The sequence below is a fragment of the Primulina tabacum genome, chromosome 11, assembly GCF_025594145.1.
Source record: "Primulina tabacum isolate GXHZ01 chromosome 11, ASM2559414v2, whole genome shotgun sequence".
Lineage (NCBI taxonomy): Eukaryota > Viridiplantae > Streptophyta > Magnoliopsida > Lamiales > Gesneriaceae > Primulina > Primulina tabacum.
In genome coordinates, this window is record NC_134560.1 from 8,326,538 (window position 1) to 8,340,087 (window position 13,550).

General features: G+C 37.7%; 1 long non-coding RNA gene across 1 annotated transcript; it reads right to left on the reverse strand.

Annotated features, from left to right (window-relative positions):
- Nucleotides 1–6,059: 6,059 nt before the first annotated feature.
- LOC142518676 (uncharacterized) lies at nucleotides 6,060–10,175 on the reverse strand. The gene is made up of 3 exons (XR_012813612.1): nucleotides 8,606–10,175; nucleotides 7,300–7,656; nucleotides 6,060–6,383 (listed from the first exon to the last, which is right to left on the reverse strand). It is a non-coding gene; the product is annotated as an uncharacterized LOC142518676 (long non-coding RNA).
- Between the last annotated feature and the right edge of the window lie 3,375 nt (nucleotides 10,176–13,550).

A 13,550-nucleotide genomic window follows, 5' to 3' on the forward strand; every position in this document is an offset into this window, starting at 1 on the left:
ACATTTCTTCCCAGCTGCTTCTCAAAGAATTTGTTCATTAGACGCTGGTAAGTAGCACCTGCATTCTTCAACCCGAAAGGCATTATAATATAATAAAATGTATCTCCCGAGGTGATGAAGCTGGCTTTATCTTGATCACTCTTGGCCAGGGGGATTTGATGATATCCCTGATATGCGTCCATGAAACTCAATAGTTCGAAACCCGAGGTGGAATCCACCAGCTGATCAATCCTGGGTAAGGGATAATGATCCTTGGGACAAGCTTTATTAAGATCGCAGAAATCTACACACATCCGCCACTTCCCGGTAGATTTAGGTACCAACACCACATTTGAGAGCCATGTAAGAAATTGAATTTCCCGAATGTGGCCGGCTTTCAGCAGCTCCTTCACCTGTTCATCAATAACTTTGTCATTTTCAGGACCAAAGTGTCTCTTCTTCTGCTTTACCGGGTGAGAGTCCGGGAGAATGTTCAATTGATGCTCCAATATCAGGGGTGAGATCCCTGTTAACTCCTGTTGGGACCAGGAAAACACATGAATATTAGCTTTTAAACAATTGATCAGACTAACCCAGGTGGATGTACTGAGGTCCCGAGCCACCCGGATTTGTTGTCATGGTCCGATCTCTATCATCTCATGTTCCTCCTCTGCCACAAAATGTACCTTTCCCTTCCCCACTACTCTTCCTCCTTCTTCGTCCACTCTTGCTTTCTTTCCTTCCCTCCTAGTTTTACTCTGATCAGCTCGGACTGCCTCCACATAGCACTTTCGAGAAGATGGTTGATCCCCCCAGACTTCTCCTACCCGGGCTCCAACAGGAAATTTTATCTTCTGATGGTAAATGGATGCCACGGCTCTTAATTCATTCATAACAGGTCTCCCCAGAATGATATTATATGAAGATGGGGAGTCCACTACAGTGAAAGAGGTCATCACTGTCTTCTTGAGATCCTGAGAGCCCAGGGTTAGTGGTAAGACAATCTCCCCTTCCGGGTAGACCACATGACCAGCAAAGCCAAAGAGGGCAGTTTCTACAGCTTCCAAGTGAAAACCCTGCAAATCCATCCGCACAAAGGCATCTTTAAAAATTACATTTACAAAACTGCCCGAGTCAATAAAGACCCTCAAATTGTCATAGTTTGCCACCCGGGCTTGGATCACTAAGGCATCATTGTGGGGTAGATTCACCCCCTTCAAATCCTCCGGGCCAAAACTGATTACCACCTCATTCTTCCTCGTCCCCTCTACCTCTATACATTCCCTCTTACTCCTTGATTTTCTCGCCCGGTTCGAGTCTTCATCAGTGGAGCCTCCTGATATCATTTTAATCAACCCCGTAGCAGGTGGCGAATTCTTTTTTCTCTCGGACTCGAGCTCTCTTCTTCTCCCGGGTTCACTCCTCACACCTCCTCCTCGGGCACTGGATCCTGACTGCCGGGATGTCCAAGGTGGCAATCTCGGTCTCTTGTTGTCGTGACTGGGTCCCGGAGCAGAAGGTAAGACATAATCTCCCTTCAGTGTCTTGCAATCCTCGGTGTTATAATAACACACTTTGTGGAGAGTGCAAAATCCTCTCTTTTCTAGTCGGGACAATTGATGGTCCGGGGCCAGATCTCTACTGCATTCTTGTACTTCCCTTTCCCGGGTAATCTTCAGAGGCACATGATGAGAAAAATGCCCTGGATTACCCCTTTTCTGTCCTCTATCCTCGGGCTTAGGCACCCGGTCCCCTCTCTCCTTCTTTACAGCCTCCCTCTTCTGCTTCTGAGCTTTTTCCATATTGATATACTTCTCTGCCCGGGACAATAAGTCCTCAAAATCCCCGGGCAATTTCTTGGTCAGTGATTTGAAAAATTCACCCTCCCTTAAGCCTTGGGTGAATGCAGTCGTCTTTGTCTCGGTGGCGCAAGTAGGAACGTCAAGAGCCACTTTATTAAATCTTTTAATGTAAGCCCTCAAACTCTCTTCCGGGCTCTGCTTAACTTCAAAGAGACTAAAAGCAGTCTTCTTGTACTTTTTGCTGCTGCTGAAATGGTGTGAGAACACCTTTTGGAAGTTTTTGAAAGAACTAATACTTTGAGGAGCCAAACCCTCAAACCATCTTTGAGCCGAATCCACCAATGTAGTCAGGAACACCTTACACTTGATTCTATCAGTGTAACAATGCAGCATGGCCATATTTTCAAACCTGGCCAGGAGCTCCTCCGGGTCTGCGTTACCATCATAATCTCTCACTTTGGCGGACTTGAAATTTCTGGGAAGGGGTTCCCGGACAATAATGTCAGCGAATGGGCATCCTTTGGTGATTGCTCGGGAAGTGCTCCGACTCTCTAACTGTCCTTCCAGGACCTTCATCTTTTGTCTCAACTCCAGCAATTCTTCTGCCACAGTCGGAGATTTAGATCCGGCGCTGGACTCCTCGGCCTCCTGTCTCTCCATCTCCTCCCTCATCTCCTGTTCCTGCTCCTGCTCATGCTCCTGTCTATCTCGGGGTGGTGTAACATGCTGAGAAACTTCTTTCCTGGCCATAGCTTGCTTTATTACATCATATACAACTTTTTTCAGCTCTTCCGGGGTCAAAGTAATGAGATTTGGTCCAGTGTTATTACCACCACCTTGTCTTGAAGTTTGCCCTCCATCCTCCTGGGCCCGAGAATTATCTTGGTTGGTTCTTCTTGTACGAGTCATATCAACGTCTTAATCTCGATTTGCCACAGACGGCGTCAATGATGCGATCTCGCTGAAATGGGTGAGCCGGATTAGGAGCTCCAACGGATCAAATCAAAAATTTATAGTGTTTGGGAATTTTGAGTGAAGATAATGGCTGTGATAGCACCTGCAAACAATAAAAAGAACTCGTGAATGGGCGCCGGAGGGGTGTCCGGCGTGGCCACTCCGATGCTAAAGTCAGCAGGTTTTCAGATGAACACAAGCAATATTTGAGAGAAAATATGTAAGTGCTTTAGAGTTCAAAGATTTCAGAATCCTTAAATGACATTAATACCCGCTATATATAGTAGAAATTGGGATAGGTACCTCGATTCTCGCGCCACCTACTAAGTATGGTAAGTCGGTTGCCCGTACTAGCTTCTGATGACTTCTAGGACACTCCAAATCCAAGTAGTTCTGACAGATTAGACGGCATGTATCAATCATACTCGAGTGTGGTGCAATTCTCGAGGTGGCCCGAGTAGTAGGTTACCCGGGTACTTGTATGAGAGCCCGGGCTATGATGACTTCCCGGGAAGAGGAGAAGTGCCCGGTTAGCAGAGTACCCGGGTGGCTGTGTGAGAGCCCGGGCTTTTAGTCGAACACCCGGGAAGAGACGTAGTGCTTGGATTCTCGAGGATATTACCCGGGTCATTGCATCAATGACCCGGATCCTTATGGGATATCACCAATATCATTTTTATTGGTTGAAATTTAACAATTGTTCGGCCGTGTGCATGATGATATAAAAGTTTCTTAATAAATATATTGGTTCGGTTTGTCTTATGAAATTGACCATCATCAATACGGAACCAAACTCGGGTTAATCCGATCCATCGGTTCTGGAATAAACCAAATCCAACTCCATATTGATTGCTTGAAACACTATCTTAATTTAGCGAGTTGAATGCTATTTTAGCAAATTTGTTTATATAATATAACATATTTTATTTTTTCTAGCATGAGTCAATTTTTTTCCAATCGGGTTCAATTCAGTGTCAATTCGAATTGGATTACACTTCCAAGGCGGAACAGGTCCAATCTGGCATACCATTGGATTGGTCCAACTCCCTTGTCCCATAATTTAAAACCATTCCGATCCAATTTAATATATAAAACACAAACTTGTACTGTATTTTTTAGGAATCAATCTTGTGATCTAGCTCGACCCATGAAAATATTTTTTTTTATTTCAAATTTATTATTTTTCATTCTAAGTGTTTATTATTCAGATTTACATATCTCACGAATATAAATACGTAAAAACTTCTCATATACCCACGATATATAGCTGACAAGTGAGTCCCAGTTGGCGCAAAGCGGGTAGCCAATGAGATATGGAGATCACGTGATTGTATTGCAGAAAACCCACATGAAGAGGTGTGTCGTCGTGGTTAAGTTTTGATGACGTGTATATATATATATATATATGACGTGTATATATACACACACATATATATATATATATATATATATATACGCCTACCATCGGTAAATTGCAGTGAATTGTCAAACTATATATATTTAAGATATCATGCACTCTCACGTTACACATTCGCATGAATATCGATAAAGTGATACTCATATATTAAATGTGTATATAATTTTGATCAGGGTTTCAACTATAAATTCAATAACATAGATAAATTTTAATGAAGGATTCGTCGATTTTTAAAGAAAAATATTCGGCTACAAATTTAAAAATTTAGAGAAATAAAACTGATAATTATAACCAAATAAAGGGATAGAGATTTGTTTTGAAGTAGAAGCCATGCCTCAAATTGCTACTCAATTCCAAATTTTTGTGGATACAATTGTGAGAGAATTTAGATTTGAAAATGAATTGATGTAAGAATATGATAAAGATAGAATTGTCGAGAAATCTGACAATGGGCGCATTCTAGAATCTGACAATGCGCATTTTAGAATCCTGACCCATCCATGTCAACCTAGGAAACCATTCCGAAGACCGTATAATTTTTACATTTTAAATGAAACTGTATTATATATATTTTTTTAAAAAAAAATAAATTTTTGCAAATACTGATAGATTTTAAATCTATGATTTGTAAATATTTCAAATTCTTCGAGCTAAATAATTTCAATAACAATTATGGTAGGTTTCAAATAAATACGAGATAAATGTAATCAGAATCTCAACGTAATCAGAATCTCAACGATTGTTTTAATTGAGTCTCGAATCGATACACAGTGGAAAATCGATATGCATGGATAGATTTTTTTTTGTAAGAGACAGGAAGTTGGATTGTGATTGGACATCCAAACATGATGGGACTAGAAATTTGGTTTCTTTGGGGGGCATTTATAGGAGTCGTGAAGTCCATTTCTTGACATGAATAGATGCATGTTCTGTGTAATAGAATATCGTAACTTGGAATGCAGAAACTTTGCAGTGTTTGTGTCGCTTTTCTGGTGTACATTCATTTATTTTCGTAATTTTTTGTTTTCGTTTAATTTAATTTAACTATTAAAATATCTAACTAATAATTAAAATTAATAAATATGAAAATTTTGAATAATTATTTAAAATTGTTGAAATAATATAATTAATATTTAAATATAAAAATGTTTATCATTTGAATATTATTGTCATTTGAAATAATATTCAAATGAAATAAACAATAAATTAAATTTTTTATTTATTTTATTTTATTAAAGTTGAGGACATGATAATAACCTCCTAGAAAGGACACCGACTTTTTCTTCTATCTTTATCATTATATGATACTAGTATTACACTTTTGTTTTTAAATTTCAATACACACTTTTATTTTATTTTTTTTATTTCAACAATTCAAATATCAATTTAGTCCCTCCATAATTAGTCAAATTTTACTTTAATCCATTGATAATGATAAAAAAGACTGTACACACACGCATTACGTGTACAAAATAATTAGTTTTAATTAAGTTAAACTGTTAGGTGATAAAAAAAAATATTTTAAAAAACATTTATTATTTTTGTTTATCAAAATTTAAAATAAAATTCAAAAAGTCAAAATTTCTGTCAGATGAATAATTTTGATTAAAAAATTTAATTATTTTTAATAAAATATATTTTTAAGTTATAATTAACATAATAATAATAATATATAAAAATAACAAAATTAACTCAAATCGTAATCAAAATTAAATAAATAATAAAATCAATGTAAATACTAAAATAAATTCATAAGAAACATCATATTCAAATATATATTTAAAAAATGGAAAAAATTCGTATTTATTTCTTATTTTTTAAATATTTAATGTATAAGTATTCTTTTTATAAGTCAAAATTTCTAAATATAACAAAAACTCAATTTATGTATATATAGATTGGAAAATCTATCTAAACAATAAATTGATGAGCATAGTCCACTTATGAAGAAGTTATGGTAAGCAATAACTAAAATGTTTCCGAATAAACCAACAACATTCAAATTCCATGAATTTTGTGTTTATTCGAATGGAAGACATCAAGTTGGTTTTTTAGGCGTGCCCTCTCATTATTGAGATTTTACCCTCTTCCTTCTCCATAACTTGTTGTATAACTTCTTCATAACCTTCAATAAAACTTGTAAGAGCACCTCTATAAGCAGAGACTCTAGTCATGTAAACGCGCAGCAATGCTCGCTTTAACGTCTCCGTTCCTCCCCTCGGCGGCCGCAGCTTGAAGTCCATACAAAAGGAGATCATAATCACATCACTTGTAACTCAAAAATAACAGCTATGTATTATATGTACGAGCATGGAATGGGAAATATGGGAAGACAAAAACAAAATTGTACATCTCCAAGATACACTCAGTAAATTCATGCCTCTATGTCAGGCAGATAAATTCGTAATCCGTCAGGGAAAATAATACTATATCTCTGTGGCCCCTCTTCAGTATTCAAACAACTTCTATTGGTGTGATGATTATCAAAGAAAGTATGTCATTAGGAATAAAAACATACATCTGGCCAATGTCGAACCAACTCAATCATGCACCTATGTACTATCACTCGTCCAGGGTCGTCCAGGGTGCAGTCTTTATGCATCAAACATCGAACACACATATGCTACAAACCAATATATTGGACCATATAATGATCTATTACATTCAACTGTAGACAACCATGCAAAGTTCAAGGAATCGTCAACTATTTTGGATGAACAAATTTGTTGTTTCGGGATTTTTTCATTACTTAATGTGTTCCTGCTGCTTATACTGTGTGTTATTCCATCAAAATAAGATTAATTCTGCCGAGTCCACATGCATTAGATATAATATAATAATATATGCACATCAAATAACTGTTTAGCACATAGCCAACCAACATAACCGCACTCTACAATTTCTCCAGGCAAAGATGAGAAGAAAGATAATCAAAGGAATCAATGTTATGAAGGCTTAAACATAAAAAGATGTCAGTTTATCAGTAACAGCTGAGTTCTTCTGTTGCTCAACATCGTCTTAACACTCATGCATATGGCAGACTTAGAAATCTCATCCTTCTTGGTATAGCATTTAACTGCATTCCAAATATAGCAACGTGGTTATGGCAAACTTTGAGAATGAACAAAAGTTAAAGAGGTTGTGCACCTCGTTGCCGTTCCACCAAGTCATTTAGCCCAAAAGATTGGGAAACTTCAAGAATACACTTGAGAGAGAGACAAGCCCAATGGGGGAAGAGAGGAACGTTATGTGATTTTTCTAAAGTTTCTAGTTTTGTCTCGCTCCAAAGTACTTGATATCCCCCAACTTTTCCTACTCCATCTCCCGCTGCCGAATCCTCTAGGCAAGCACTTAATTTCCCCCAACTTTTCCTACTCCGCCTCCCGCTACCGAATCCCCAAGTCTGCCGGTGATTTAGGCCAATAATCTCCCAATGAACCATTTTATAACCGAAGAGCAAAATTTGTCCTCGCGACCATTAGATAGAATAGTTTATCTGAGGAGCTGAAAACATATATGCGAAATCAGATTAACCATCTACTCACCACTCACTATATTAAAGATAAGCTTCATAGGTCACAGAGAGTTTTGGGATAGAGGTGTCTGTAGATTAAAGATTGATGGATAAAATTCAACAAATGACAAGAAATGTCAATAAGCTAGTTCCCTTGAATACCATCATATCTTCAACAGAGCATACTTTAATTTAGATGAACTAAATAAACATACAGATATAATCATATGGTAGAACTCATGTTTCAGCATCACTTTTCTTCCAAAAAACTAACTTGAACCAAGACAAATAACACATGATATATAAGTGACCAACTAATGAATATTCTTAATATAGAAGAATAAGAAAGGACAATGTACATATTGATGAATCCATCATGTCTTGCCTAGTTTTAATGTGAACCTGTAGCACATGGTTCCCATCTGTTACTCTTTGTAACGACCAAGAGCAATAAACAGTATGGTTTCCGATTGTGTCTTGTCATTATGCAATAATTAATGTAAACTATTCATTGAGCCATTTTTATTATGTGCAGACGAAGAAACAGATTGCATGAGCACAAAAACGAGTCTTATTATGAGAACTTCATAGTTTTCACACCACATAAAAACAAGTCTTATGAGAACTTCATGGTTTTCCACACCACACTTCACTTCTTAACTAGTCAACCTGCATGATCCCAACATTAGGCTAATCCAACATAGTAACAAGTAAAAATAAGCTAAGTTGTCTAATTTTACAAAATGTTCAGGTTGATACTAAAAAAGGAACAAAAAAATAAAAGAGAAAATCCCCATCCTTCGTGTTGAACAATGAAAGCAAAAGATGCTATAATACAATTGAAATATAATAAAAGGAATTACAATTCGAAACAAATCATACAGTATCGTAAATGAAAAGATTATCAGAAAAATTTACCAAATGCAGTGAATTATGCACCTGACAAAATCCAATCAAGAGATTTGCAATTCTTTTGCAGCATTCTTCGTGAAATTCCAAACAAACTGAAGAATCGCACCACATAACACGGGTTCATGTCATAATTTGACAGACATTCAACATTGCACTGGAAATAAAACTACCCTATGGGCGAACAAGGCACCTTGCCAAAACAATACAATTCCACAAGCATGAGGTCCATATACGAACCCTCAGAGCATTAGCAATCTTTATAGCAATATATGGCAGCTTTACGATTTTCCAAGAAAGTTTGAAAAATGAAAGCGCCTTAAACTTCATTTTGACATAAAAGATGGCATTTCCTCGTTTCATTGTACATGGAATTTGCCTCTTTTCTTCGCTGCATATCCCTAGAATAATCTCTACCACCTCCACCATTGTTTTAGTTTACAAGGTCAAAGAGAAAAGCCCAAATATAAAAGGTTGATATATTTTAAGGAACTGACTTCCCGAAAATTTTAATCATTCCGCAATTCTTTATGACACCAACGTGGGAGCATAAAAATGCTTCAACGTCAGTAACAACTTTAATATATACCAACACGATAACAAAGAATTCATCATACTATATGAAATTATATATCCTGACCAATTCAAGGCATTTCATCAAACATATGGAAGCTGTATATAATCATCAAACATGTATCGAATTTGATAAACAATAAGAAGAAAGTGTTTGATCCTCTAATCTTGATTTCTTTAACCTGAAATGTCGATAAAACAATATGTATTCTTGTAATTCGTATAAACACTTGATTTCTCTACTGATAACAATTCAGTAAGTAGGGGATTTCCCACAATAAAATACTCATAGGCGAAACATTAGATTGAAAGGAAAAAACAAAAAAGACAGTTTCACTCGATTGCGTCTGACCAAGAGCCAAAATTGATCACTCTGTTTCTAGTTTCCTCAAAACTTTCTTTCATACAATCACCTCAACCAAAATGGGTATTGCGTTCTTTAGAGTAAAAGTCATTCTTCTCAATAAGATCCCTCAACATATTAAATGTAAACTCGGAACTGTTAGGATCACTGGTAGGTGACTCAACGGAGGAATCCAGAGTTCCTGGTTCCTTCAAGCACGAGAGACACCCAGGGATCTTGCTCCTCCTCCACCAACACCCCGAATTTACATAAACATCCTTCTCCTTCCTCCTCTCTCCAATCATCCTCTTGCCCTTACTCAGCCGAAACAAAGCGACCCTTTTGCCACTTTTACTGCACCCTTTGGAATTTTTCCTTCCTTCTCCATCCTCATCATCGCCGCCACCGCCTCCCCCACCTCCTCCGCCGTTTCCCCCACCACCTCCGCCGTCATTATTTGATCGATCTTTATCCGACATTAAAATAAAATACATTACAATGTAATATATAACATCAAGAAATAGTTGGCCATAAATTTTTAAGGCCGTGAAGAAATTGGATTGAATTTCACAATTCGCCCAAGAACAAAAGAAGGAAAGCGAACGACGTGAGAGGGAAGAAAATTGAAAGTGGTAGGATTGTAACTGCGTCACATACAGCTTAGCGTGACAGCTCCCAAATTTATTGCCTTTTTTTTTTCTTGTTTACTATTCAAAGACAGGTGGCATTCTCCGACACCTGTTCAGCTTCGTAATCATTATTTTTTTTCTTCTTTTTTTGCTAAATAATTATTACCAACAAATATTGTATGTAACTTTCGAGTTTAACGACTAAAAATAAAATTCAACGTGTTACAGAATTTTTATAAATTTATTATTCATTCACATGCATTTTTCAGGTCGTGACTTGTTGCAATATTTTGCTTCTCGTAAATGTATGATATCAAGTTTTGATATCTGAATGAGCATAGATATCGACCTCATAGAAAGTATGATTCGATTATAAATTAATTACTACAGTTAAAATAATCAAATTTTATTTAGAGAATTTAATAGAATATTTTTTGTTAATTATAAACTAAAATTAATGAAAGCGTGCAAACGATTTAAAATCAATGAGAATAAGGATTTAGATATACGATTTCACTTGATCTTCATTATATTAAATTATTGTTGACATCTATATTTATAAGTTCAACTCGTTTACTACCCAAAAATTCTCAACTATTTCTACTATCTTTACCAAGTGGTGCGTAAGAATCAATTATCTAAAGTCGATTTCAATATCCCTATTACAAATCAAACAATAAATAATTTCAATAGCACGATAATTTTTTTAATGGATTCATTGGAGTTATAGGCTTTTCGACCTGGGTGCGTCGAATGTCGGACCGATCAAGGCGAAATTTCCCACCAAGGCTCACCTGGCTTTTGCTATTTTTTATTTTCGAAAAATTGCATTATGGACTGTGACCTTTGGTGTTTCCAGCTGCAACAGTTTCAGTTGACCTTTGGTGCTCCAGCTGGACAGACCTTTGGCCTTTCGAATGGCCAGCCGTAACTGTCCATATGAGTGCCTATAAATAGAGGCAGCCCCCCCAATCATGGACCCGATTTGTAGTGGAAAAAGGCTTGACTTGTGTGCAAGCGTACGAGCGCGACCTGGGTGCGTCGAATGTCGGACCGATCAAGGCAAAATTTCCCACCAAGGCTCACCTGGCTTTTGCTTTTTTTTATTTTCGAAAAATTGCATTATGGACTGTGACCTTTGGTGTTTCAGGTGCAACAGTTTCAGTTGACCTTTGGTGTTCCAACTGATGACCTTTGGTGCTCCAGCTGGACAGACCTTTGGCCTTTCGAATGGCCAGCCGTAACTGTCCATATGAGTGCCTATAAATAGAGGCAGCCTCGAGTCTTTCAAAAATACCAACACACTCTCCTACATTCTGTTATTTCGACGCTTTGCTTGTTCTGTTGTCTCGGCTGCTGCTGCTTCCACCGGCTGCTGCTCCTTTTCTCGTTACTCTGTCTCGTGATAAAGTTCAGGTACATTTCAGTTCGCCTTTGTGGTATCTCGTGCTAAGGTACTGCTGGTTGTTCCGTTGTATCCTGGAAAACAGACGTCCAAGTTCATCCTCAAAGCACATCGGAGGGGAAGAATCTGTTTTAAGGACACTGTATTACATACAGGCCTCGGTTTGCTTTACTTTTGCATTGTGCTACTGTTTAGTTCGTGATACTAGCTCGCTGTTTTTGTGTACCTTTCTGTTTGTGCATACATTTTGTGTAACAATCTTAAAACAGATTACTTATAACGAGTTTTGTTTCAGATATGGCTACTGAAACTAACGTGCAAAGAGAAACTGTTCATGTTGTCCCTCCTCAAGTTGTCCCTCATGGTACCCCACGTGCTGCTGCGGTTGCTGTTCCAGCAAGTCACGGTGAAAAACCCGAGAAGTTTACTGGTGTGGACTTCAAAAGGTGGCAGCAGAAGATGCTGTTTTATTTGATGATGCTGAACTTGGCCAGATTCCTCACTGAGGATGCTCCTAAACTCAACGAGGGTGAGGGAGATGTTGAATCTGTTAGTGCGGTTGAGGCATGGAATCATTCTGATTTCTTATGCCGAAACTATGTACTAAACGGATTGGCAGATTCGCTCTACAACGTGTTTTGCGAAAAGAAAACGGCTAAAGAGCTGTGGGAATCCCTAGACAGAAAGTACAAAACCGAGGATGCCGGGGCCAAGAAGTTTCTTGTTGGTCGCTTTCTGGACTTTAAAATGGTGGATTCAAAGCCGGTTATCAGTCAAGTTCAAGAACTACAAGTGATTCTTCACGAGATTCACGGTGAGGGGATGACTTTGAGCGAATCATTCCAAGTGGCTGCTATTGTTGAGAAACTACCACCAGCTTGGAAGGATTTCAAGAATTACTTGAAGCACAAACGAAAGGAGATGAATGTTGAAGAGCTCATTGTTCGACTTCGTATTGAGGAAGACAACAAGAGTTCGGAAAGAAGATTGTTCTCTCCTGTTGGTGCTAAGGCAAATGTTGTCGAGCATGGTCAAAGCTCGAAAAAGAGATCATTCTCCTCCTCCAACAGAAAGTTGAACATGGGACCCAAAGAGGCGTTTCAAAGAAGAAGTTCTCGGGAAAATGCTATAATTGTGATGGCATGGGTCACAAGGCATCTGATTGTAAGAAGCCGAAGAGAAACCGAGAGGCGAATGTGGTAGAGAACATATCTCAAGAGGTTTCGAATATGAATCTCTGTGCTGTAATATCAGAGGTTAATCTGGTGGGTTCGAATCCAAGGGAGTGGTGGATCGACACAGGGTGCCACTCGCCATGTTTGCTCGGATAAGGAGATGTTTGCAACTCTTGAGGAATCTGAGAATGGGGAAAAGCTGTTCATGGGAAATTCCGCCACTTCTGAAATCAAGGGTCAAGGAAAAGTTGTCCTAAAGATGACATCGGGAAAAGAACTGACTTTAAACAATGTGTTGTATGTACCTGACATCCGCAAGAACTTGGTGTCCGGGTCGCTTCTTAACAAGCATGGTTTCCGCATTGTGTTTGAGTCAGATAAGGTGGTTTTGTCTAAGAGTGGAATGTTTGTTGGCAAAGGTTATGTTTGTAATGGTTTGTTCAAACTAAATATAATGGCTATTAAGCCCGTGATGAATAAAGTTAATAATTTTGCTTATTTGCTTGAGTCTTCTTGTTTATGGCATGGTAGACTTGGACACGTTAATTACGATACAATTCGTAGACTAATTAACATGAAAAGAATTCATGCATTCCAAATTGATAAACAACACAAATGTGAAACTTGTGTTGAGGCAAAACTAACAAGATCATCTTTTCGAACTATTGAACGAAATAGTGAACCACTTGATATAATTCACAGTGATGTATGTGATTTAAAAGGTGTACAAACTCGTGGTGGAAATAAATACTTCATTACTTTTGTTGACGATAGCACAAAATTTTGTTATGTGTATCTCCTCAAAAGTAAGGATGAAGCTATTGACAAATTTATCCAATATAAGAGTGAA